The sequence below is a fragment of the Triticum aestivum genome, chromosome 4A (genome assembly GCF_018294505.1).
Source record: "Triticum aestivum cultivar Chinese Spring chromosome 4A, IWGSC CS RefSeq v2.1, whole genome shotgun sequence".
NCBI classification, from domain to species: domain Eukaryota; kingdom Viridiplantae; phylum Streptophyta; class Magnoliopsida; order Poales; family Poaceae; genus Triticum; species Triticum aestivum.
In genome coordinates this window covers 669378550-669405243 of record NC_057803.1, presented here as the reverse complement: position 1 = coordinate 669405243, position 26694 = coordinate 669378550, and positions in this window count along the sequence as shown.

Below are 26694 nucleotides of genomic sequence, written 5' to 3'. Positions count from 1 at the left end.
TTTATTCTACTAGATCAAGATATTACTAAAAGGATCGAACTAAGAAAAACGGTAAAGATAGGAGTATGATGGTGATACGATATCGGGGCATCTCCCCCAAGCTTGGAAATTGCCAAGGGGAGTGCCCATACCCATTTGATTATGTCCTCGGAGGTGGTGAAGAAGGAGTTGTTGATGATGTAGGCTTGTCGTCCATCTTCCAAGGCATAGGCTCACCATCATAGAAGGATGATCGAGTCTCCGGGATCCTCAAATCTGCAGCCAAACTCATCCTCTTGAATCTATATTCATACTCACAGTTTTGGTTTTGCAGGTCATAGATCTAGGCTTGGAGATGCTCAATTTTCTTATGAAGCTTGAAGATGGTATCCCCAATGTTCTTGGCATCCAGCTTGTGGTTTTTGGTGAACTGTGTGATCATCATCTGGTTGGCGTTGAGTCCATGCTCCACCATCCCTTGGCACTTGAAAACTTGCTGTTCCATAGCTTCAAGCTTTGTCTCCATGCTTCTGGTACACCTTGGTCCCTCCACATCGCGGATGTGCAGCACCCCCTCATGCATCTCAAAGGTTTGTGGGTGTTGCAGCACCTCCGCGAGATAGGGGTTGATAACCCTCTCGAAAAACTTGTCCTTGGGAGCGCTTGGAGATGTCATGGTGCTCTAGATCTGTCAGAAAAACAACTCGAAATGAAAACAGACGATTTTTGCGTGATACGGTGGTCAAAACCTTCGGGATATTATATAGTGAATTTTTACTGAGCAAAAGAAGTATTGTGCAAGAAAACGGAGTCCGGGAGGCACACGAGGTGCCCACGAGACAGCGGGCACGCCCTCCACCCTCGTGGAGGCCTCGCGTCCTTCCCGGATTACTTCTTGCTTTCCAAAATTCTTAAATATTCCAAAACGGAGAAAAAATGCCATTAGAATTGTTTTGGAGTCGGTTTACTTACCGTACCACATACTTATTCCTTTTTGGAGTCTAAAACATTCTGGAAAGTGTCCCTTATGTATTCCTCCGGGGTTACGATTGCAATAATATTAGTTTCAACATTTATAGGATTACCTGAGATATAATGTTTGATTCTTTAACCGTTCACCACCCTCGGACTTGTGCCTTCGAAGTTGTTGATTTTTATGGCACCGGAACGATAGACCTCCTCGATAACATAAGGACCTTCCCACTTAGAGAGAAGTTTTCCTGCAAAAAATCTTAAATGGGAGTTGAATAGCAATACATAATCACCTACGTTAAACTCATGCTTTTGTATTATTTTGTCATGCCATCTTTTAACTTTTTCTTTGGACAGCTTGGCATTCTTATAGGCTTGGTTTCTCCATTCATTGAGTGAGCTAATGTCAAAATGCCTCTTCTCATCGACAAGTTTGAAATCATAGTTGATCTCTTTAGTGGCCCAATATGCTTTATGTTCAAGTTCGAGAGGTAAGTGACATGCTTTCCCATAAACCATCTTATACGGAGACATACCCATAGGATTTTTATATGCAGTTCTATAGGCCCATAATGCATCATCAAGCTTCTTGGACCAATTCTTTCTAGATCTATTAATAGTCTTTTGCAAAATTAATTTCAGCTCTCTATTACTCAATTTTACTTGACCACTAGAGCGTGTGTGATAAGGAGATGCAATTCTATGATTAACATCATACTTAGCAATCATTTTATGAAAAGCACCATGAATAAAATGTGAACCACCATCAGTCATGAGATATCTAGGGACTCCAAACCTCGGAAAGATAACTTCTTTAAGCATCTTAATAGAAGTGTTATGATCAACACTACTAGTTGAAATAGCTTCTACCCACTTAGTAACGTAATCAACAGCAACTAAAATATGTGTATATCCATTAGAGGCAGGAAAAGGTGCCATATAATCAAAGCCCCAAACATCAAATGGTTCAATAACAAGAGAATAATTCATAGGAATTTCTTGACGTCTACTAATATTACCAATTCTTTGACATTCATCACAAGACAAGACAAACTTACGGGCATCTTTGAAGAGAGTAGGCCAATAAAAACCGGATTGCAATACCTTTTGTGCAGTTCTATCTCCAGCGTGGTGTCCTCCATATGGTTCATAGTGACACTTGCGTAGGATCTGTTCTTGTTCATGCTCAGGTACACAACGTCTAATAACACCATCTACTCCTTTATAAAGGTGTGGGTCATCCCAGAAGTAATGTCTTAAATCGTAAAAGAACTTTTTCTTTTGCTGGTATGTGAAACTAGGTGCTATAAATTTAGCAACAATGTAATTAGCATAATCAGCATACCATGGAGCAGTACGAGAAGCATTAATGACCGCTAATTGTTCATCAGGAAAGATATCATTAATAGGTAGTGGGTCATCAAGAACATTCTCTAACCTAGACAAGTTGTCTGCAATGGGGTTCTAAGCTCCCTTTCTATCAATAATATGCAAATCAAATTCTTGTAGCAAGAGAACCCATCTAATAAGTCTAGGCTTAGCATCCTTCTTTTCCATAAGATATTTAATAGCAGCATGATCAGTGTGAATAGTTACTTTAGAATCAACAATATAAGGTCTGAACTTATCACAAGCAAATACAACTGCTAAAAATTCTTTTTCAGTGGTAGCATAATTTCTCTGGGCAGTATTAAGAGTTTTACTAGCATGCTGGATAACATTTAATTTCTTATCAACTCTTTTCCCTAGAACAACACCTACATCATAATCACTAGCATCACACATAATTTCAAAGGGTAGATTCCAATCAGGTGGCTGAACAATAGGTGGAGTGATCAAAGCTTTCTTAAGTATTTCAAATTCTTCTACAAAATCATCATCAGAGACAAAAGGAATATCTTTTTGCAATAAATCAGTCAGAGGCCTAGAGATTTTAGAAAAGTCCTTAATGAATCTCCTATAAAAACCGGCATGACCAAGGAAACTTCTTATACCTTTTATGTCCTCGGGACATGGCATCTTTTCAATAGCATCAACTTTAGCTTTATCAACTTCAATACCTTTCTCAGAAATTTTATGCCCCAAGACAATGCCTTCATTAACCATAAAGTGGCACATTTCCCAATTCAAGACGAGACTAGTGTCTTCACACCTCTGCAAAACTCGATCAAGGTTGGTCAAGCAATCATCAAAAGAGGATCCATAAATGGAGAAATCATCCATGAATACCTCACAAATCTTTTCTCAAAAGTCAGAGAATATAGCCATCATGCATCTTTGAAAGGTAGCAGGTGCATTACATAAACCAAAAGGCATACGTCTATAAGCAAAAGTACCGAAAGGGCAAGTAAAAGTAGTTTTTGATTGATCCTCCACTGACACAGGTATTTGAGAGAAACCAGAATAACCATCTAGAAAGCAGAAATGTGTATGTTTGGATAGTCTTTCTAGCATTTGATCAATAAAAGGTAAAGGGTAATGATCTTTCTTAGTAGCCTTATTTAATTTATGGAAATCAATTACCATCCTATAACCTGTAATAATTCTTTGCGGAATCAATTCATCTTTATCATTAGGAACGACAGTAATACCTCCCTTCTTAGGGACGCAATGGAAAGGACTTACCCAATCACTATCAGCAACGGGATAAATTATGCCTGCCTCAAGGAGCTTTAGTATCTCCTTTCTTACCAGTTCTTTCATCTTAGGATTTAACCGTCGTTGAGGATCCCTAACTGGTTTGGAGCCTTCGTCTAATTTAATTTTGTGTTGGCATAGAGTGGGACTAATGCCCTTAAGATCATCGAGAGTATATCCATAGCAGCACGGGGCTTCTTCAGAGTTTTCAATAATATTTCCTCTTCCTGCTCTGAAAGGTTAGCACTAATAATAACATGATATATCTTCTTTTCAACTAGATAAGTATATTTAAGATTATCGGGTCAAGGTTTGAGACAGGATCACCCTTGGGTGGAGGAGGATCCCCTAGGATTTCAACAGGCAAATTGTGTTTCAGAATAGGACCCTGTTTAAGGAATAATTCATCTATTTCCCTTCTTTCATTCATAAACATATCATTTTCATGATCTAGCAAATATTGCTCTAACGGATCAGTAGGAGGCACGACAATAGAAGAAAGACCAATAATTTCATCCTTACTAGGCAATTCTTTATCATGGGGTTGTCTATGAAATTTAGCAAAATTAAACTCATGTTTCATATCCCCCAAGCCAATTGTAACAACGTCCTTTTCACAATCAATCTTAGCATTGACAATATTCAAGAAGGGTCTACCAAAAATAATGGGACAAAAGCTATCTTGTGGGGAACCAAGAACAAGAAAATCAACATGGTATTTAACTTTCCCACACAAGACTTCAACATCTCTAACAATCCCAACTGGTGTAATAGTATCTCTATTGGCAAGCTTAATTGTAACATCAATACCTTCTATTTCAGCGGGTGCAATATCATGCATAATTTCTTCATATAAGGAAAAAGGTATTGCACTAGCACTAGCACCCATATCACATAAGCCATGATAGCAATGATCTCCTATTTTAACAGAAATAACAGGCATGCCTACAATAGGTCTATGTATCTTAGCATCTGGTCTAGCAATATTAGCAGCTTCACTACAGAAGTAAATAACATGCCCATCTATATTATCATCCAAGAGATCTTTAACCATAGCAATACTAGATTCAACTTTGATTTGCTCAGGACGTGTATATGTTCTAGTATTACTCTTACGAACAACAGTTGAAGATTTAGCATGATCCCTTATCCTAACAGGAAAAGGTGGTTTCTCAACATAAGTAGTAGGAACAATAGGATCATTATAAGTGATAGTCTTTTCTTCAACTGTAATAGGTGCAACTACTTTTACTTCAATGGGAGTATTATATTTAAACCACTTCTCCTTAGGGAGATCAATGTGAGTAGCAAAAGATTCACAGAAAGAAGCTACTATCTCAGAGTCAAGTCCGTATTTAGCGCTAAATCCGCGAAAAGCATCGGTATCCATAAAAGATTTAACACAATCAAACTTAGGTGTCATACCTAACTCCTTACCATCGTCGGAACCCCAATCTTTAGAGTTGCGTTTAATTCTTTCCAATAAATCCTACTTAAATTCAGTAGTCTTCAGCATATAAGAACCAGCACAGGAAGTATCAAGCATGGTGCGATCATTGAGAGAAAGCCGAGCATAAATTTTTTGAATAATCATTTCTCTTAAGAGCTCATGATTGGGGCATGAATATAACATTGACTTAAGCCTCCCCCAAGCTTGAGCGATAATTTCTCCCTCGCGAGGCCAGCAATTATATATGTAATTACGATCACGATGAACAAGATGCATAGGATAGAACTTCTGGTGAAATTCCAACTTCAATCGTTTATAGTTCCAAGATCTCGTATCATCACATAGCGTATACCATATCAATGCATCTCCCTTCAAAGATAAAGGGAAGACCTTCCTTTTGACAACATCATCGGGTATACATGCAAGCTTAAATAATCCACAAACTTCATCCACAAAGATAAGGTGTAAATTGGGATGCAATGTTCCATCTCCTGCAAAGGGATTAGCTAGCAGTTTCTCTATCATACCCGAAGGAATCTCAAAGTAAACATTTTTAGTAGGTTCAGTAGGTTGAGGAGCAACTCTTTGCTCTACTGTTCAGGGTGAAGATGCCCCGAACAAGCCTCTCAAAGGATTAGTTTCCATAGTAAAAAGTGATAGAAAATTTCAGCACACTATTGAAAGTTTCCTTACCAAGTTCCACTCACCAAAGGCGCTTCACTCCCCGGCAACGGCGCCAGAAAAGAGTCTTGATGACCCAAAAGTATAGGGATCTATCATAGTCCTTTTGATAAGTAAGAGTGTCAAACCCAACGAGGAGCAGAAGGAAATGACAAGCGGTTTTCAGTAAGGTATTCTCTGCAAGCACTAAAATTGTAGGTAACAGATAGTTTTGTGATAAGATAATTTGTAACGGGTAACAAGAAATAAAAGTAAATAAGGTGCAGCAAGGTGGCCCAATCCTTTTTGAAGCAAAGGATAAGCCTGGACAATTTCTTATAATGAGAAAATCGCTCCCGAGGACACATGGGAATTATCGTCAAGCTAGTTTTCATCACGCTCATATGATTCGCGTTCGGTACTTTGATAATTTGATATGTGGGTGGACCGGTGCTTGGGTACTGCCCTTTCTTGGACAAGCATCCCACTTATTATTAACCCCTATTGCAAGCAACCGCAACTACAAAAGAAGTATTAAGGTAAACCTAACCAACACATGAAACTAGTGGATCCAAATCAGCCCCTTACGAAGCAACACATAAACTAGGGTTTAAGATTCTCTCACTCTAACAACCCATCATCTACTTATTACTTCCCAATGCCTTCCTCTAGGCCCAAATAATGGTGAAGTGTCATGTAGTCGACATTCACATAACACCACTAGAGTAGAGACAACATACATCTCATCAAAATATCGAACGAATACCAAATTCACATGACTACTAATAGCAAGACTTCACCCATGTCCTCAGGAACAAACGTAACTACTCACAAAGCATATTCATGTTCATGATCAGAGGAGTATTAATATGCATTAAGGATCTGAACATATGATCTTCCACAAAGTAAACCAATTAGCATCAACTACAAGGAGTAATCAACACTACTAGCAACCCACAGGTACCAATTTGTGGTTTTGATACAAGATTGGATACAAGAGATGAACTAGGGTTTTGAGAGGAGATGGTGCTGGTGAAGATGTAGATGGAGATTGACCCTCTCCCGGTGAGAGGATCGTTGGTGATGACGATGGTGATGATTTCCCCCTCCCGAAGGGAAGTTTCCCCGCCAGAACAGCTCCGCTGGAGCCCTAGATTGGTTCCGCCAAGGTTCCGCCTCGTGGCGGCAGAGTTTCGTCCCGTAAGCTTGCTTATGATTTTTTCAGGGTAAAAGCCTTCAAATAGCAGAAGATGGGCACCAGAGGGCCACCAGGGGGCCCACGAGACAGGGGGCGTGCCTAGTGCGGGGGGGGGGACCCTCGTGGCCAGGGTGTGGGCCCCCTCTGATACTTTCTCTGCTCAATAATTCTTATTAATTCCAAAAATGACTTTCGTGGAGTTTCAGGACTTTTGGAGCTGTGCAGAATAGGTTTCCAATATTTGCTCCTTTTCCAGCCAGAATCCCAGCTGCCGGTATTCTCCCTCTTCATGATAAACCTTGTAAAATAAGAGAGAATAGCCATAAGTATTGTGACAGAATGTGTAATAACAGCCCATAATGCAACAAATATCGATATAAAAGCATGATGCAAAATGGACGTATCAAGAAATTGATAGAAAAGCGCATAGTTATGAGAATATCTAGGCATGATCATGTATATAGGCATCACGTCCGTGACAAGTAGATCGAAACGATTCTGCGTCTACTACTATTACTCCACACATCAACCGCTATCCAGCATGCATCTAGAGTATTAAGTTCATAAGAACAGAGTAACGCATTAAGCAAGATGACATGATGTAGAGGGATAAACTCAAGCAATATGATATAAACCCCATCTTTTTATCCTCGATGGCAACAATACAATACGTGCCTTGTTGTCCCTGCTGTCACTGGAAAGGACACCGCAAGATTGAACCCAAAGCTAAGCACTTCTCCCATTGCAAGAAAGATCAATCTAGTAGGCCAAACCAAACTGATAATTCCAAGAGACTTGCAAAGATATCAAATCATACATATAAGAATTCAGAGAAGCTTCAAATATTGTTCATAGATAATCTTGATCATAAACCCACAATTCATTGGATCTCGACAAACACACAGCAAAAAGTATTACATTGAATAGATCTCCAAGAAGATCGAGGAGAACTTTGTATTGAGAATCAAAGAGAGAGAAGAAGCCATCTAGCTAATAACTATGGACCCGAAGGTCTGTGGTAAACTGCTCACACATCATCGGAGAGGCTATGGTATTGATGTAGAAGCCCTTCGTGATCGATTCCCCCTCCGGTGGAGCGCTGGAAAAGGCCCCAAGATGGGATCTCACGGGTACAGAAGGTGGCGGCGGTGGAAATAGGGTTTCGTGGTGCTCCTGGATGTTTTTGGGGTATACGAGTATATATAGGCGAAAGAAGTAGGTCGGTGGAGCCATGAGGGGCCCATGAGGGTGGGGGCACGCCTACCCCCCTGGGCATGCCCTCCTACCTCGTGACCGCCTCATTGCTTCCTTGACATCCACTCCAAGTCTCCTGGATTGCATTTGTTCCAAAAAGGATTCTCCCGAAGGTTTCATTCCGTTTGGACTCCGTTTGATATTCCTTTTCTGTTAAACATTGAAATAGGCAAAAAAACAGCAATTTGCACTGGGCCTCCTCCCAAAAATAATATAAAAGTGCATAATAAAGCCCATTAAACATCCAAAACAGATAATATAATAGCATGGAACAATCAAAAATTAAAGATACGTTGGAGACGTATCATTAGTACATGTGTGAATACATAGACAAAACATAAGTGTCCCTAGTATGCCTCTACTTGACTAGCTCGTTTATTAAAGATGGTTATGTTTCCTAACCATAGACATGTGTTGTCATTTGATGAACGGGATCACATCATTGGGAGAATGATGTGATGGACAAGACCCATTCGTTAGCTTAATATTATGATCGTAACAGTTTCATTGCTACTGCTTTCTTCATGACTTATACATGTTCCTCAGACTATGGGATTATGCAACTCCCGAATACCGAAGGAACACTTTGTGTGCTACCAAATGTCACAACGTAAACGGGTGATTATAAAGGTGTTTGTTGGGTTGGCATAGATCGAGATTAGGATTTGTCACTCCGTGTTTTGGAGAGGTATCTCTGGGCCCTCTCGATAATGCTCATCACTATAAGCCTTGCAAGGAATGTGACTAATGAGTTAGTTGCGGGATGAAGTATTACGGAACAAGTAAAGAGACTTGCCGGTAACGAGATTGAACTAGGTATGATGATACCGACGATCGAATCTCTGGCAAGTAACATACTGATGACAAAGGGAACAACGTATGTTGTTATGCGGTTTGACCGATAAAGATCTTCGTAGAATATGTAGGAGCCAATATGAGCATCCAGGTTCCGCTATTGGTTATTGACCGGAGATGTGTCTCGGTCATGTCTACATAGTTCTCGAACCCGTAGGGTCCGCACGATTAACGTTCGATGACGATTTGTATTATGAGTTATGTGTTTTGATGACCAAAGTTTGTTCGGAGTCCCGGATGAGATAACATACATGACAAGGAGTCTCGAGATGGTCGAGAGGTAAATATTGATATATTGGAAGGTGGTATTCGAACACCGGAAGGGTTCCGAAGTGTATCGGGTACAAACCGGAGTACCGGAAGGGTTATCAGAACCCCCCGGTGGAAGATATGGGCCATATGGGCCATGGGAGGGAGGCTAACCATCCCACAAGGGGCTGGTGCGCCCCCCACAAGGTAGGATGCCGAATTGGAGTAGGGAAGGGGGTGGCGCATGAGGGAGTCCTGGATTAAGGGGTCCTCAGACAGCCGGACTATATACATGGACCAGACTGTTGGGCTATGAAGATACAAGATAGAAGACTTCTTCCCGTGTCCGGATGGGACTCTCCTTGGTGTGGAAGGCAAGCTTGGCAATTCGGATACGTAGATTCCATTCTCTGTAACCGACCTTATGTAACCCTAGCCCCCTCCGGTGTCTATATAAACAGGAGGGTTTAGTCCGTAGAGGCAATCACAATCATAATCATATAGGCTAGACTTCTAGGGTTTAGCCATTACAATCTCGTGGTAGATCAACTCTTGTAATACTCATATTCATGAAGATCAATCAAGCAGGAAGTAGGGTATTACCTCCATAGAGAGGGCCTAAACCTGGGTAAACATGGTGTCACCCATCGCCCGTTACCATCGACCTTAGGCGCAGAGTTTGGGACCCCCTACCCGAGATCCGCCGGTTTTGACACCGACATTGGTGCTTTCATTGAGAGTTCCGCTGCGTCGTCACCAAAAGGTTTGATGGCACCTTCAATCACCCACAACAATGCAGTCCGGGAGGAGGTTTTTCCTCCCGGACAGATCTTCGTATTCGGCGGCTTCGCACCGCGGGCCAACTCGCTTGGCCACCTAGAGCAGATCGACAGCTATGCCCCTGGCCATCAGGTCAGGATTGGAAGCTTGCATTATAGTGCCAATATCCATGGAGAGTTGATCTTTGACGGATTCGAGCCCTTGGCAGCCACTCCCCGCCGCCTCGATGAACATGACCTAAATCTGTCATCAGCCGCACTCATGGGATAGCGCATGTACCCGCTCTGGACCTAGATCCGGAGTAGATTGCATCGTCCGAGGACGGGAAGCTTAACCCCGCCACGGAAGCCGCAGACCAGCAGTATTAGGACCGCACATAGATCCAGCCTCGAGTGGGCCCTGTGTCATCGGAACCTCGGATTCATCTCCGGCCATAGGTTCCGAACTGCGTACATCCACGCCCATCGAACCTGATCGGGCGCCGATTGTTGAGTTTAGCTCCGCGGACATCTTCTGACACTCGCCTTTTGGCGATGTGCTGAACTCGTTAAGAGCCCTCTCCTTGTCAGAAGAATCTCAGCCGAACTATGTCACGTTTGAACTGGAAGCCGAGGGCGAAGAAACTCGCTCCCCACCCACCACCCACTACATAGCCACTGTCGAAGACTTAACAGACACACTCAATTACGGCGCCGAAGACATCGACGGTATGGACGAAGATGTTGTCCGAACACTGCAATGCCGAAGATAGCAATTATCAACCTATCTCCAAAGAGGAGATCAGCCTGGGCGACGACGAATTCGTTGTCCTAGAAGAACCCATAGAACAAGAACGCCTCTATCAAAGGCTTATCGCCACCACAAGGAGCCTGAAGAAGCAGAAGCAGCGGCTTAAAGCCGCACAGGATAAGCTCAATGACAGACGAAACAAAGTGCTAGACACTGAGGAAAAATATGGCTGCAATTGCCAAAAAAGGGGCTATCCTAATCGTAAACTGCTGCCCGAATTCAACGACGAGGCTATTGCGCCTATAACACCGAAAAACAGTACGACCGACAGGCTGGACCGATCACCTCGTGGTCAAGACAGAGCGGCTAGCAACGTTGTACACAAGCCCGCTCCCTCTCCCCGAAAAGGAAGGGAGGTCACGGCTCAGGACCAGAAACACGATTTACGTGAGGACCTGGACAAAAAGGCAAGTAAAAAAGATCCATCTACGGATCTAGGGGCTGCGCCCCCACACGGGATTGTGGCTATCAAGCCAAATATGCCGGTCATATAATAGTTCAGAATCGATACCGAACATCACAACCGTCAAACCCATGCCACAACACAGCCAAATACAGGGGTGCCGCACACCCCATGTGCTTCACCGACGAGGTGCTGGATCACGAATTTCCAGAAGGGTTTAATCCCATAAACATCGAGGCATATCATGGAACGACGGATCCTGCTGTTTGGATAGAAGACTTTATTCTTCACATCCACATGGCTCGCGGAGATGATCTCCACGCCATCAAATACTTACCCCTCAAGCTGAAAGGACCAGCTCAACACTGGCTCAAAAGCCTCCCAGAAATTCCATTGGAAGTTGGGAAGAACTTGACGATGCTTTTCGGGCCAATTTTCAAGGGACCTATGTCCGGCCCCCGGATGCTGACGATCTAAGTCACATAATTCAACAACCCGAGGAATCAGCCCGTAAGCTTTGGAATCGGTTTCTCACTAAGAAGAACCAAATCATCGATTGTCCGGATGCCGAAGCCTTAGTAGATTTCAAGCAAAGTGTCCGGGATGAATGTCTAGCTAGACACCTTGGCCAAGAAAATCCAAGGACAATGGCAGCCCTAACTGCGCTCATGACCCGCTTTTGCGCGGGTGAGGAAAGCTGGTTAGCCCGCAGCAGCACCAGTGAGCCTGGCACATCCGAAGTCAGGGACGACAATGGAAAGCCAAGGCATAACAAAAGCAAACATCAAAACAATGATGGAAGCCTAGATGATACAATAGTAAACGCCGGATTCAGTGGCTCCAAACCCGGTCAGCGGAAGAAACCATTTAAAGGCAACAAAGATGGTCCATCCATCCTAGACAAAATATTAGACAAGAACTGCCAGATCCATGGCACCCCCACTAAACCCGCGAACCATACCAACCACAGTTGTTGGGTCTTCAAGCAGGCCAGCAAGCTCACCGCCGAATATAAGGGGAAGGGACCTCAGAGTGAGGACGAGGATGAATCTCGCCAGCCGAACACGGGGGGACAGAAGAAATTTCCACCGGAGATCAAAACAATGAACATGATCTACGTCACTCATATCCCAAAGAGGGAGCGCAAACGAGCACTCCGAGAAGTCTATGCCATTGAGCCTGTTGCCCCCAAATTCAACCAATGGGCGGCCTGTCCAATCACCTTTGATCTCAGGGATCATCCGACTAGTATCCATCATGGGGGTTCGGCCGCCCTAGTGCTCGACCCAATAATAGATGGATACCATCTCACTAGAGTCCTCATGGACGGCGGCAGTAGTCTAAATCGGATATATCAGGACACTGTCTGCAAGATGGGGATAGACCCGTCAAGAATTAAGCCAAGCAGGACGACCTTTAAAGGAGTTATATTGGGCGTAGAAGCCCGCTGCACGGGCTCTTTAACATTGGAAGTCGTATTCGACTCTCCCGATAACTTTCGAAGTGAAGAGTTAATCTTCGACATAGCTCCATTCCGAAGTGGCTATCACGCTCTACTCGGAAGAATGGCCTTCACCCGCTTCAATGCAGTCCTGCATTATGCCTATTTAAAGCTCAAAATGCCTGGACCATGTGGCGTCATTACAGTCAGTGGAAATATGGAGCGCTCTCTCCGTACAGAGAAGGACACTGCGGCCTTAGCAGCCGAAGTCCAAAACAGCATATTCAAGCCAAACAGATCATCGGTCGTTAAAACCGTGGACACAGCTAAAAACGTGTCCGGAGTGCGCCTTAGTGCGGTAGCTCAGACAAAGCGGAGCTCGATTAGCAGTTACGCCTCCATCGACTATCCCATAAGGCGATAGCATACGTGCCTCGTATACACAAGTACACCCTTAAAATCCCTTGTGTAGCGCGGGGGGGGGCATACTGCACACAAATAGTCCGTAGTTTGGCTCGACCCTATTCGGACTCTACAGTTACCTTTCAAGGTTCACTAAACAAACCAGCTTTATTTACGACCACACTGGATTTTCTTCTCTAGGGTTCTTCTTTTTTACAGATGGCCATCACACTACCCCCTTCAAGGACACATCACAAAGGAGAAAACAACGCAGACATGCAGCATGGCCCCGCACTAAGGTTTTTTTAGATTAAGACCCTGCATAAACCTTTTTATCTCTTTTTGTTTTATACTTTTCTAGCATGCACAATGTCCTAGGAAGTTATCGGCACTATCTGTAAATACATGGCTCGCCGTACTAGAAGGGGATATTATAGAGGCAGATGGGTCCATATTACGTTTGGAGTTCTATTTTTTCACCAACTACGTTTTCTCCCAAAGTCAGATTGCCACACGTGCCTTGACACCAGGGTCCATTACCAGGGGCTGTATTCAGCCCGGTATACTTTGAAAAAGTCCGAACACCTATAGGGAGTGTTCAGTGTCGCGCGTTTGGCCTTATATGCATCAGCTCCGAATCATGTCTTTGGTCAATAGTTGGGTTGCCCGGCTCTTGTGCTTGCTACCTTATGTTCCGCTCCATCGGCTAAGGTAGTAAAGGAGAACTACTGCGATTGTGCCCTGGTTCATCCGGATGAGCACCTTAGTAGAGAAAGCCGAAAACTAACTGTCATGATTCGGCAAGAGCTGGTCAACCACTTGATGACTCATCAGAAACTTCACGATTCCTTCCGTATTAAATGAAGGACTGTTCTTCTGGTCACATATGTAAACACGCCGTATTTGGATAACCGCGGACATACCAGGGGCTATATCATAGACCCACCGTCAAACTCCTATGGCTAAGTGAAAGTGTTAAAGCCCTATAATCCGATTGCCTGGTTCGCCGCACTAACACCTCCTTAACGGACCAAGACGTTGGGTCAAGTGTGATCAAGTGCTTTTCCGAACACCCCCGCGTTATACGCGAGGGGGATGAAGCTGACGACTGGTAAACTTTCATGTTATATATATATATATATATATATATATATATATATATATATATATATATATATATATATATATATAAATGGCCGCATAGGAGGCACCAAAACTTTTTCAGGCAAAAGTATAAAAATATAGCATTACATATACCATAATATTGTCATTACAATTTTTGTATGCTTCACTCGAACATAATATCTTTCGAGCACTGACCCTCTATCAAGCGGGCACCCTCCAGGACGGCCTCAAAGTAATGCTCTGGCGTGTGATGGTCTTTGCCCTCGGGTGGACTTTGCACTGCAATATCGGTGGCCTTCATCTTCGCCCAATACATCTTAACACGGGCAAGGGCCATCCGTGCACCTTCTATGCACGTTGACCGCTTAACAGCATCGATATGCGGCACCGCTTCCACAAGTCACCGGACCAAATCGAAATAACTATTCGGAATTGGCTCAGTCGGCCACAGCCGGACTGTGATGTCCTTCATGGCAGAACCGGATATCTTGTGGAGCTCGGCCCACCGGGCCATCTGTTCGTCCAACAGCGGACGCTTTGCCATGTTGAGTTGCGACTAAAATAGCATTTCTGTCGCATGACCCTCTTGTGCGTGAAAAAACTGAGTCGCATTGGCGACACTCTTCGGCAAGTCCAAAAATGCATCTGGAGAACTCCAAATTTGATTAAGCGGGGCATATGATACGTCTCCAATGTATCTATAATTTTTTATTGTTCCATGCTATTATATTACTTGTTTTGAATGATTATGGGCTTTATTATACACTTTTATATTACTTTTGGGACTAACCTATTAACCGGAGGCCCAGCCCATATTGTTGTCTTATTGCCTCTTTCAGTATTTTGAAGAAAAGGAATATCAAACGGAGTCCAAACGAAATGAAACCTTTGGCAACGTGGTTTTTCGGAAGATTATCATCCTGGAGACTTGGAGTCCACATCAGAAGATACTCGAGGAGCCCAGGAGACAGGGGGTGTGCCCCCCTTACAGGGTGGCACCCCCCTATCTCGTGGACCCCTCGAGCACCCCCCGACCGACTTCTTTCGCCTATATATTCCCTCGTACCCTAAAACCATCGAATATGAAGATAGATCGGGAGTTCCGCCGCCGCAAGCCTCTGTAGCCACCAAAAACCTCCCGGGAGCCCTTCCCGGCACCCTGCCGGAGGGAGATCCTTCACCGGTGGCCATCCTCATCATCCCGACGCTCTCCATGACAAGGAGGGAGTGGTTCACCCTCGAGGCTGAGGGTATGTACCAGTAGCTATGTGTTTGATCTCTCTCTCTCTCTCGTGTTCTCTCTCGTGTTCCCTCTATGCCACGATCTTGATGTATCCCGAGCTTTGCCATTGTAGTTGGATCTTATGATGTTTCTCCCCCTCTACTCTCTTGTGATGAATTGAGTTTTCCCTTTGAAGTTATCTTATCGGATTGAGTCTTTTATGAGAACACTTGATGTATGTCTTGCCGTGCTTATCTGTGGTGACAATGGGATATCATGTGCCTCTTGATGTATGTTTTGGTGACCAACTTGCGGGTTCCGCCCATGAACCTATGCATAGGGGTTGGCACATGTTCTTGACTCTCCGGTAGAAACTTTGGGACACTCTTTGAAGTACATTGTGTTGGTTGAATAGATGAATCTAAGATTATGTGATGCATATCGTATAATCATGCCCACGGATACTTGAGGTGACAATGGAGTATCTAGGTGACATTAGGGTTTTGGTTGATTTGTGTCTTAAGGTGTTATTCTAGTACGAACTCTTGAATAGATTGATCCGAAAGAATAACTTTGAGGTGGTTTCGTACCCTACCATAATCTCTTCGTTCGTTCTCTGCTATTAGTGTCTTTGGAGTGACTCTTTGTTGCATGTTGAGGGATTGTTATATGATCTATCTATGTTATTATTGTTGAGAAAACTTGCACTAGTGAAAGTATGAACCCTAGGCCTTGTTTCCTACCATTGCAATACCGTTTACGCTCACTTTTGCCATTAGTTACCTTGCTGTTTTTGTAATTTCAGATTACAAATACCTTTATCTACTATCCATTTTGCACTTGTATCACTATCTCTTCGCCGAACTAGTGCACCTATACAATTTACCATTGTATTGGGTGTGTTGGGGACACAAGAGACTCTTTGTTATTTGGTTGCAGGGTTGTTTGAGAGAGACCATCTTCATCCTACGCCTCCTACGGATTGATAAACCTTAGGTCATCCACTTGAGGGAAATTTGCTACTGTCCTACAAACCTGTGCACTTGCAGGCCCAACAACGTCCACAAGAAGAAGGTTGTGTAGTAGACATCAAGCTCTTTTCTAGCGCCGTTGCCGGGGAGGTTAGCGCTTGAAGGTATATCTTTAGATCTTGCAATCGAATCTTTTTGTTTCTTGTTTTATCACTAGTTTAGTTTATAAAAGAAAACTACAAAAAATGGAGTTGAGTTTGTCTCAAACGCTTCGTCTCTTTAATATCTTTCGTGAGTTTGAGGGAAAGGAAAATTGTGCTCAAGTGCTAGAAGAAGAATGCATTCGAATGCTTGATACTAAATCTTTGAATGATGAGCATGATTGCAATGTTGTTAGTGTGAACTCGTTGAATATCCGTAGTATTAATGATGATTGCCCTAGTCATGATGAAAATATCTCTTATGAGCATGTCAACTTTTGTGGAGTGCATGTTTGCATGAACACACCTAATAGAGAAGATATTTATTGCAAGAGGCATAAGCATTTAGAAACTAAATGGTTGCATGAAAGGCTAGGTGTGAGTGCTGAAAATTTAAAATTCCTTTGCCGTACTTGTGAACTTTGCAATGAAAATGGTCATTTACATCTCCTATGCAAATTGTTTCATGATCGAACCGTGTCCAAAAATTGTGATGATTTGATCTCCCCTGCACATTACAATGAACTTAGTTTACTTTTGGGTTATGAAGAATTGAAACGTTTACTTAAGGATCTTCCAGAATTTGCCCATAAGAAATTCCTTGATATTGATCTAGAAAAGATTTATATGTTTTGTGCGGAGAATTGCATTGAAAATCCTTATATTGCCAATTACCTAAAGAAAATAAAGCAAATATAAGATGATGAGAATACTAATGAAAGGGAAGAGACTTCTCAATATCCTCCTATTATTTCTTACGATGAATCAGGCAACGAGGAGGAGCTTTCTATTCAACCAATCTCGTCAATAAGGAGCTCAAAAATGAAGGTTGAACCTACACATAATGTGAAGAAGAAAAAGAAAATAAGGAGCAACAAAGGTAGAAAGGTATCCCTCCCAAATAATGTTGCTCCTACTACTCATTGTGATGATGATAATTGCTTTACTATTGGTGCTATCCATATTTTTAATGATGAGAGTGATTATGCTTATGATATGAAAGGGCCCAAGCTTGGGGAAGCTATGTTTGATGAGGATGAAATATTTGACAATTTATTTCCTGAAATTAATGTTTGTCCCAAGCTTGGGGATGCTATGTTTAATGAAGATGATATTTTTAGCATCCCAAGTTTTGATATGCAAAGTTGTTATGATGATAGCATGCCTCCTACTTATGATGATTATATTGATGAAAGTGGGTTTGGAAGAGTGTCAACTTTAGGAATTAGTGATCCCACTATTTTGGAGGATGTTGAACCTTATTGTGATGAATATGAAAGTGGATTTGGAAGGGTGTCAACTTTATTTAGTGATTCCACTATCTTGGGAGAGGTTTCAATCGATTATGATGAGAACAAAGTTGCTACTTATGATGATTATTGTGATGAAACTTATGATATAAAAAGTAGTGATGATTATATTTACAAATCTTGTCATGATTATGATTACCCTTTTTTTGAACATTACTCTTTTAATGTGGAAACAATTTTTAGTGTTCAAGTCTCTTATGATACTCTCACTATTCTGAATGAGAAGAATTTTGCTTATGTGGGGAGTAGTAAATTTTCTATGCTTGTAGATCATGAAAAGAATGATTTAGGTGCTGGTTATATTGTTGAATTCATTCATGATGCTACTGAAAATTATTATGAGGGAGGAACTTATGCTTGTAGGAATTCCTATAACATCAAGTTTCCTCCCTATGTGTTGAAAATTTTGAAGCTATGCTTGTTTTACCTTCCTAGGCTAGTTGATTATTGTTTCCATAAGTTGTTTTCTCACAAAATCCCTATGCATAGGAAGTGGGTTAGACTTAAATGTGCTAGTCATATTCTTCATGATGCTCCCGTTATGTTTCAACCCTTATCTTTTATGTGAGCATCATTGTCATCATCATGCCTAGCTAGAAAGGCATTAAAGAAAAGCGCTTGTTGGGAGACAACCCAATATTTATACTTACTGTTTTTGTGTGTCCACATGATTATGCTACTGTAGTAATCATGTTTTATAGCTTTTGTTTCAATGAAGTTCCAAGTAGAGCCTTTGGGAAGACTTGGGTGAAGCTTATATGATCTTGCTGTGAAAAACAGAAACTTTAGCGCTCACGAGAATAGCTGCCATTTTTTTACTGTAGAGTGATTTTAGATTGATTCTTTTTGAAGATGATTAATAGACAAATTCCTCAGGTCCAGAAATTTATTTCATAATTTTTAGGGTTCCAGAAGTATACGTTTGATACAGATTACTACAGACTGTTCTGTTTTTGACAGATTCTGTTTTCATTGTGTTGTTTGCTTATTTTGATGCATCTATGGCTAGTATTAAGTGGTATGAACCATAGATAAGTTGGAGTAAAGTAGATATTACACAAATATGAATTTAGAATGAGTTCATTACAGTACCTAAGTGGTGGTTTTATTTTCTTATACTAACGGAGCTTACGAGTTTTGTGTTGAATTTTGTGTGGTTGAAGTTTTCAAGTTTTGGGTAAGGATTTGATGGACTATGGAATAAGGAGTGGCAAGAGCCTAAGATTGGGGATTCACAAGGCACCCCAAGGTAATATTCAAGGACAACCAAGAGCCTAAGCTTGGGGATGCCCCGGAAGGCATCCCCTCTTTCGTCTTCATTCATCGGTAACTTTACTTGGAGCTATATTTTTATTCGCCACATGATATGTGTTTTGCTTGGAGCGTCATTTTATTTTGTTAGTGTTTTCTTGCTGTTAGTTAGAATAATGTTTTACATCTTTAGTTTCAATAAAAAAGTCAAAGATAGCCTTTGCCATGCTAATTTTGCTAAGTATACATGTTGCTGTTTGAAAACAGAAAGTTTACCGCTGTTGCAAAAATTCCCTAGAAAAGTCAGAGAATGGTCTAACGTTGAATCTTTTTGCATATTAAGCTCTGATAAATTTATTACAGTGGGAATTTTGGTTCATAATTTTTGGAGGTAGGGAAGTATTAATAGCATTCTTTACAGACTGTACTGTTTTTGCAGATTGCTGTTATGTTTGCATTGTTTGCATATGTTTGCTTGTTTAATGATTCTATTTGAGGATAGGAGTATTAAATATGCAGAGGAATTTAGTATTCAATGTTGAATAATAATGTTAGTGATTTGTTAGAGTAGAAGATGATATGGTTTTGCATTGGTTTATACTAACCTATCTCACGAGTTCTTTTTGAGTTTGTTGTGAATGAAGCTTTTGATAAAAAGAGAAACCATGATATGAGAGGATTTAAGGAGACACAAAAGCTCAAGCTTGGGGATGCCCAAGGCACCCCAAGATAATATTTCAAGAAGTCTCAAGCATCTAAGCTTGGGGATGCCCCGGTAGGCATCCCACCTTTCTTCTTCAACAATCATCGGTTAGTATCGGTTGAGCCTAAGTTTTTGCTTCTTCACATGAGTTGTGCTATCCTTGCATTGTCATTTTATTTTACTTTGCTTGCTGTTTGAATAAGATACCAAGATCTGAAATTCTTTAATGAGAGAGAGTCTTTGCATAGTTGCATAATTATTTAGCTACTCTTTGATCTTCACTTATATCTTTCGGAGTAGTTTGTCCTTTGCTCTAGTACTTCACTTATATCTTTTAGAGCACGTGGAGGTTATATTTTGTAGAAATTGCTAGTCTCTCATGCTTCACTTATATTATTTTGGGAATCTCAAGCAGCATGGTAATTTGAACAGAAACTTTCATAGGAAGTGAATTGGATGCTATGATCAATTTGATGCTTGATAATTGTTTTGAGATACGGAGGTAGTGATATTAGAGTCATGCTAGTTGAGGTGATTATGAAAAATACTTGTGTTAAGGGTTGTGATTCTCGTAGCATGCACGTATGGTGAACCGCTTTGTGATGAAGTTGGAGCACAATTTTATTTATTGATTGTCTTCCTTATGAGTGGCGGTCGGGGACGAGCGATGGTCTTTTCCTACCAATCTATCCCCCTAGGAGCATGCACGTAGTGCTTTGGTTTTTAATGACTTCTAAATTTTTGCAACAAGTATATGAGTTCTTTTGACTAATGTTGAGTCCGTGGATTATATGCACCTCACCGATCCACCATTGCTAGCCTCTCTTGTGTCGCGCAACTTTCGTCAGTACCTTACACCCACCATATACCTTCCTCAAAATAGCCACCATACCTACCTATTATGGCATTCCCATAGCCATTCCGAGATATATTGCCATGCAACTTTCCACCGTTCCGTTCATTATCATTATGACACACATTACTTTTGTCATATTGCTTTTTGCATGATCATGTAGTTGACATCGTATTTGTGGCAAGGCCACCTTCATAATCTTCATACATGTCACTCTTGATTCATTGCATATCCCAGTACACCGCCGGAGGCATTCACATAGAGTCATATCTTGTTCTAGCTTTGAGTTGTAATTCTTGAGTTGTAAATCCATAAAAGTGTGATGATCTTCATTATTAGAGCATTGTCCTAGTGAGGAAAGGATGATGAAGACTATGATTCCCCCACAAGTCGGGATGAGACTTCGGACTTTACAAAAAGAGAAAGGCCAAAAAGAAAAGAAAAAGGAAGGCCAAAGAAAAAAAAAGAAGAAAAGAGAAAGAAAAAAAATAAAAAGAGAGAAAAAGAGATAAGAGACAATTGCTACTATCTCTTTTTCCACACTTGTGCTTCAAAATAGCACCATGATCTTCATGATAGAGAGTCTCATATGTTGTCACTTTCATATACTAGTGGGAATTTTTCATTATAGAACTTGACTTGTATATTCCAATGATGGGCTTCCTCAAAAGTGCCTATAACGCCCCGAGACCGGCACTCCAAATGCCTTCCATGTTTTTCGAGTTTCATCGTGTGATTTTGTTTTGTTCGTGCATTCATCTCTGCATCATGTGCATTGCATCATGTCATCTTGCACCCCCTTTTAAAAACTCACCTAAATAAATTGCATAGATCTTTGATCTATTTAAATCGAGGGAATTCAAATGGTGATTTCTCTTTATAACATATCGTCCCAATATTAGGGAGCTATATTAAATATTTCTTTAATTTGGAAGTCACCATAACACAATTGCAAATTATCCCAATGCCTTTGTTATCTTAATTCTTGGTCTCCAACCTTGCCATATATTCTTTCATCATATTCCGGAGCTCCACCAAAAATCCAAACATTTTTGGACCTTCCCAACCCTCACTTCCTATTCAAATCATTTGAATTTAAATCAAATGAGTTCGAATCTAAATCTTTCAATCATGGCCTTTTCTATTTTCTCGGAACAAGCACATTTTTGTGAGTCCGGGAAAATTAACCCCATGCTCAAATTCTTATCCCAACCTCTCTTTCTTTTCTTTCTCATCTCTCTTTTATTTTTTATTTTTTTAGAGTGAGAGAGTGCCCAGCAGCCAGACCGGCCTGCTTCCCCGCAGTCCTTTCGGCCCAAGGCCCAGTCGCACCTATAACCCTAGCCCGCACCCAGCGCCTGATCCCCAACTCCCTCGATCCCCTCCTGCTTCCCTCGCGCCGCCACCTGCTTGCTCGGCCCCCTCCATCCTCGTCCCGATCGGGAGAGGCTCCCGAGCCGCCGCCGCCCGGATCCGTCGTCCCGACCCCATGACCGCCTCCGCATCATCATCTCCGGCAAGAGGCCGCCGCCAAGCTCTGCCCCGCGCCCGAGCGCCTCCACCGCGAGTCCTCCTCCGCCATCGTCCGACCATCTTCTGCCGCTGCTCTACCTCCTGCTTGAGCTCCGAAGCCCGCCGTCCACCTTCCCCTGGCTGAGATGCTCTCCGCCGTCTGCCATGACCGGCCGGCCTCTGCTTCCTCGCAACCCCAGCCGTCCCGGACGACCCGCATCACCTCCTGCCCGTGCTCCGCCGCCCTCGTCAGCGCCCACGCATCCTCCTCCCTCCGTTCGGCCTCAACCACAGGAGCCACACCGTCATGGCGCCCGCTTTCTCCTATCGTGCCCGTTGCCCGCCATGGCACGTGAGGCCATCAGCATCGCCGCACCCCTACCGCCTCCTTCTCCGTCGGTGACCTCGACCTCCGCTGTTAGCTGCACGTCCAGCGAGCTTCACCGCCTTGCTTCTCACACCCGCACCCAAGCTGCTCCACCCCTTGCTGCGCCTCATGCCCGATGGCGTGACTGACGCTGCCCTGCACCAGCTCGTGTGTCCGTGCGTGTAGCCAGGACTGCCATGGCTAAGGGTTTTCCATGCGTCTTCGGGAGCTCCTCCAATTGTTGCCCCGTACGCCGCATTGCTGCTGCCGCTGGATCGCCGAGACCGATCCCCCGAGGAACCTCGTGTTCAACTACACAACGAGCATTATGTACCACTACAACCCATGTTCGACTACGTGGATTTGCCAAGTACCACGACGACCATCGCTTGCCAAGTTTGGCTACATCACGGAGATATGTACAACTACGCGGTTTCGCCAAGTGCCATGGCGAACCATGAAGTTCCACAAGATACCAAGTACCTCTACCGACGGCCCCGAACATCTACGAACCGTGTACGATTATCGTCGCCGTGGATCCGACAAGATCCGTGTACAACTACTTCCCCTACACCGCATCGAACTCGATCCGCCCCGAAAATGCACGCTTCGAAGGTATAACCCCGAGACGACCGCCCGTGAACAAATGCATGAGTGATGTACGAGATGCCCGTGTTTGCACCATGCCCCGAATTGATCCTTCCACGTTCCTCGTTTGCCATGCCGTCAACCCGTGGGAACCCGGTATCCGGGATCACCCCACCTTCTTTTGCATGTTGCGTACGTCCACACTTTCTTTTGCACCGACATCTCGTTGAGTTCTCAGATCATCGATATGTTGCCGTGGCATCATTTTCGAATTCATTGCCATGGCACCCCTTTTGTTCCGCCATGGTGACCAAATGCTTCATAACATGCTCATGTCAACAATTCCATAAATTGCAAAAAACTTGTATATGTCATCCGCATCATGATAACAACTTTTAAATGCTTAAAATTGTTGTTTGCTTTAAAATTGCTAATTGACATGTGGGGATTTACCGGAATTGTTGTTTCTTGTTTCCGGCCTCACTTAAACTTACCTAGATAGGTAGTTTAATTATGCTTCACCCCTTACCATGTTTAACAACATTTAATATTGATGAGTAGCATAAACGAGAGCGAACTAAATGATTGATTGTGGTGTTTCATCAATATGCAACGAGTTGCATATTGAGCTCCACTTAACTTGTAGTATTGTTTGTGTACTTTGCCATGCCATGCCTTTTAAAACCGGTCATGCATCATACTTGATTGTGCATCATGCCATGATTATGCTTGTTGTTTACCATGTTGTTTGCTTCTTTCCGGTTTGCTTCTCTCGTTAGCTTCGGTTTCATTCTGGAGTTGTGAGGTTTCGTTCGACTACGTCCGTTTGTCTTCTTCTTGGACTCGTTCTTCTTCCTTGCGGGATCTCAAGCAAGATGACTATTACCCTCGATATCACTTCTATCTTTGCTTGCTAGTTGCTCTGTTCTATCGCTATGCTGCGCTACCTATCACTTGTTTACAATGCCTCCCATATTGCCATGTCAGCCTCTAACCTTTTTCACCCTTCCTAGCAAATCATTGCTTGGCTATGTTACCGCTTTTGCTCAGCCCCTCTTATAGCGTTGTTAGTTGCAGGTGAAGTTGAAGATTGCTCCATGGTGGACAGGATTATGTTGGGATATCACAATATCTCTTATTTAATTAATGCATCTATATACTTGGTAAAGGGTGGAAGACTCGGCCTTATGCCTGGTGTTTTGTTCCACTCTTGCCACCCTAGTTTCCGTCATACCGGTGTTATGTTTCTTGATTTTGCGCTCCTTACGCGGTTGGGTGATTTATGGGACCCCCTTGACAGTTCGCTTTGAATAAAACTCCTCCAGCAAGGCCCAACCTTGGTTTTAACATTTGCCACCTAAGCCTTTTTCCCTTGGGTTCTGCAGACTCAAGGGTCATCTTTATTTACCCCCCGGGGCCAGTGCTCCTCCGAGTGTTGGTCCAAACTAGAGCACCGTGCGGGACCATTCCTTGGCAACTTGGGTTATGTCGGTACCTGTATGCTTCGCTTATCCGGTGTGCCCTGAGAACGAGATATGTGCAGCTCCTATCGGGATTTGTCAGCACAACGGGTGGTATTGTTGGTCTTGTTTTACCATTGTCTAAATGTCTTGTAACCGGGGTTCCGAGTCTGATCGGGTCTTCCTGGGAGAAGAAATATCCTTTGTTGATCGTGAGAGCTTATGATGGGCTAAGTTGGGACACCCCTGCAGGGTATAAACTTTTGAAAGCCGTGCCAGCGATTATGCGGCAGATGGGAATTTGTTAATATCCGGTTGTAGATAACTTGACACCAGACCCGAATTAAAATGCATCAACTGCGTGTGTAGCCGTGATGGTCTCTTTTCGGCGGAGTCCGGGAAGTGAACATGGTTTTTGGGTTATGTTTAACGTAAGTAAGAGTTCAGGATCACTTCTTGATCATTGCTAGCTTCACGACCGTTCCATTTGCTTCTCTTCTCGCTCTTATTTGCGTATGTTAGCCACCATATCATGCTTAGTCACTGCTGCAACCTCACCACTTTGCCCCTTCCTTTCCCATAAGCTTAAATAGTCTTGATCTCGCGGGTTTTGAGATTGCTGAGTCCTCGTGACTCACCAGATTCTATCACAACAGTTGCAGGTGCCGATGATACCAGTGCAGGTGATGTAACCCAGCTCAGATGGGAGCTCAACAAAGATCTTGGTCGTTGCTATGTTTTGTTTCATGTTGATCAGTAGTGGAGCCCAGTTGGGACGATCGGGGATCTAGCAGTTGGGTTATCTTCTTTTCTTTTGGCTTCATCCGTAGTCGGACTATGTGTGTACTCTGAATTATGTATGAATTATATGTTCATTGTGTGAAGTGGCGATTGTAAGCCAACTCTTTATCCCATTCTTGTTCATTACATGGGATTGTGTGAAGATGACCCTTCTTGCGACAAAACCACGATGTGGTTATGCCTCTAAGTCGTGCTTCGACACGTGGGAGATATAGCTGCATCGTGGGTGTTACAGTGCCCTAGGTCTTCGTGAGCAAGCAAGTTGGATGCACACCCACTTAGTTTCTTTTGTTGAGCTTTCATATATTTATAGCTCTAGTGCATCCGTTGCATGGCAATCCCTACTCACTCACATTGATATCTATTAATGGGCATCTCCATAGCCCATTGATACGCCTAGTTGATGTGAGACTATCTTCTCCTTTTTGTCTTCTCCACAACCACCATTCTACTCCACATATAGTGCTATGTCCATGGCTCACGCTCATGTATTGCGTGAAAGTTGAAAGAGTTTGAGATTATTAAAGTATGAAACAATTGCTTGGCTTGTCATCAGGGTTGTGCATGATTAAATACTTTGTGTGATGAAGATAGAGCAACAGCCAGACTATATGATTTTGTAGGGATAACTTTCTTTGGCCTCGTTATTTTTAAAAGAAATGATTACTTTGATTAGTATGCTTGAAGTGTTACTATTTCTTTTATCAATATGAACTTTTATTTTGAATCATTTGGGTCTGAACATTCATGCCACAATAAAGAGAAATTGCATTGAGAATCATGCTAGGTAGCATTCCACATCAAAAATTCTGTTTTTATCATTTACCTACTCGAGGACGAGTAGGAATTAAGCTTGGGGATGCTTGATACGTCTCCAACGTATCTATAATTTTTGATTGTTCCATGCTATTATATTACTTGTTTTGAATGATTATGGGCTTTATTATACACTTTTATATTACTTTTGGGACTAACCTATTAACCGGAGGCCCGGCCCATATTGCTGTTTTATTGCCTGTTTCAGTATTTCGAAGAAAAGGAATATCAAACGGAGTCCAAACGGAATGAAACCTTCGGCAACGTGATTTTTTGGAAGATTATCATCCTGGAGACTTGGAGTCCACGTCAGAAGATACTCGAGGAGCCCAGGAGATAGGGGGCACGCCCCCCTTACAGGGTGGCGCCCCCTGTCTCGTGGACCCCTCGAGCACCCCCGACCGACTTCTTTCGCCTATATATTCCCTCGTACCCTAAAACCATCG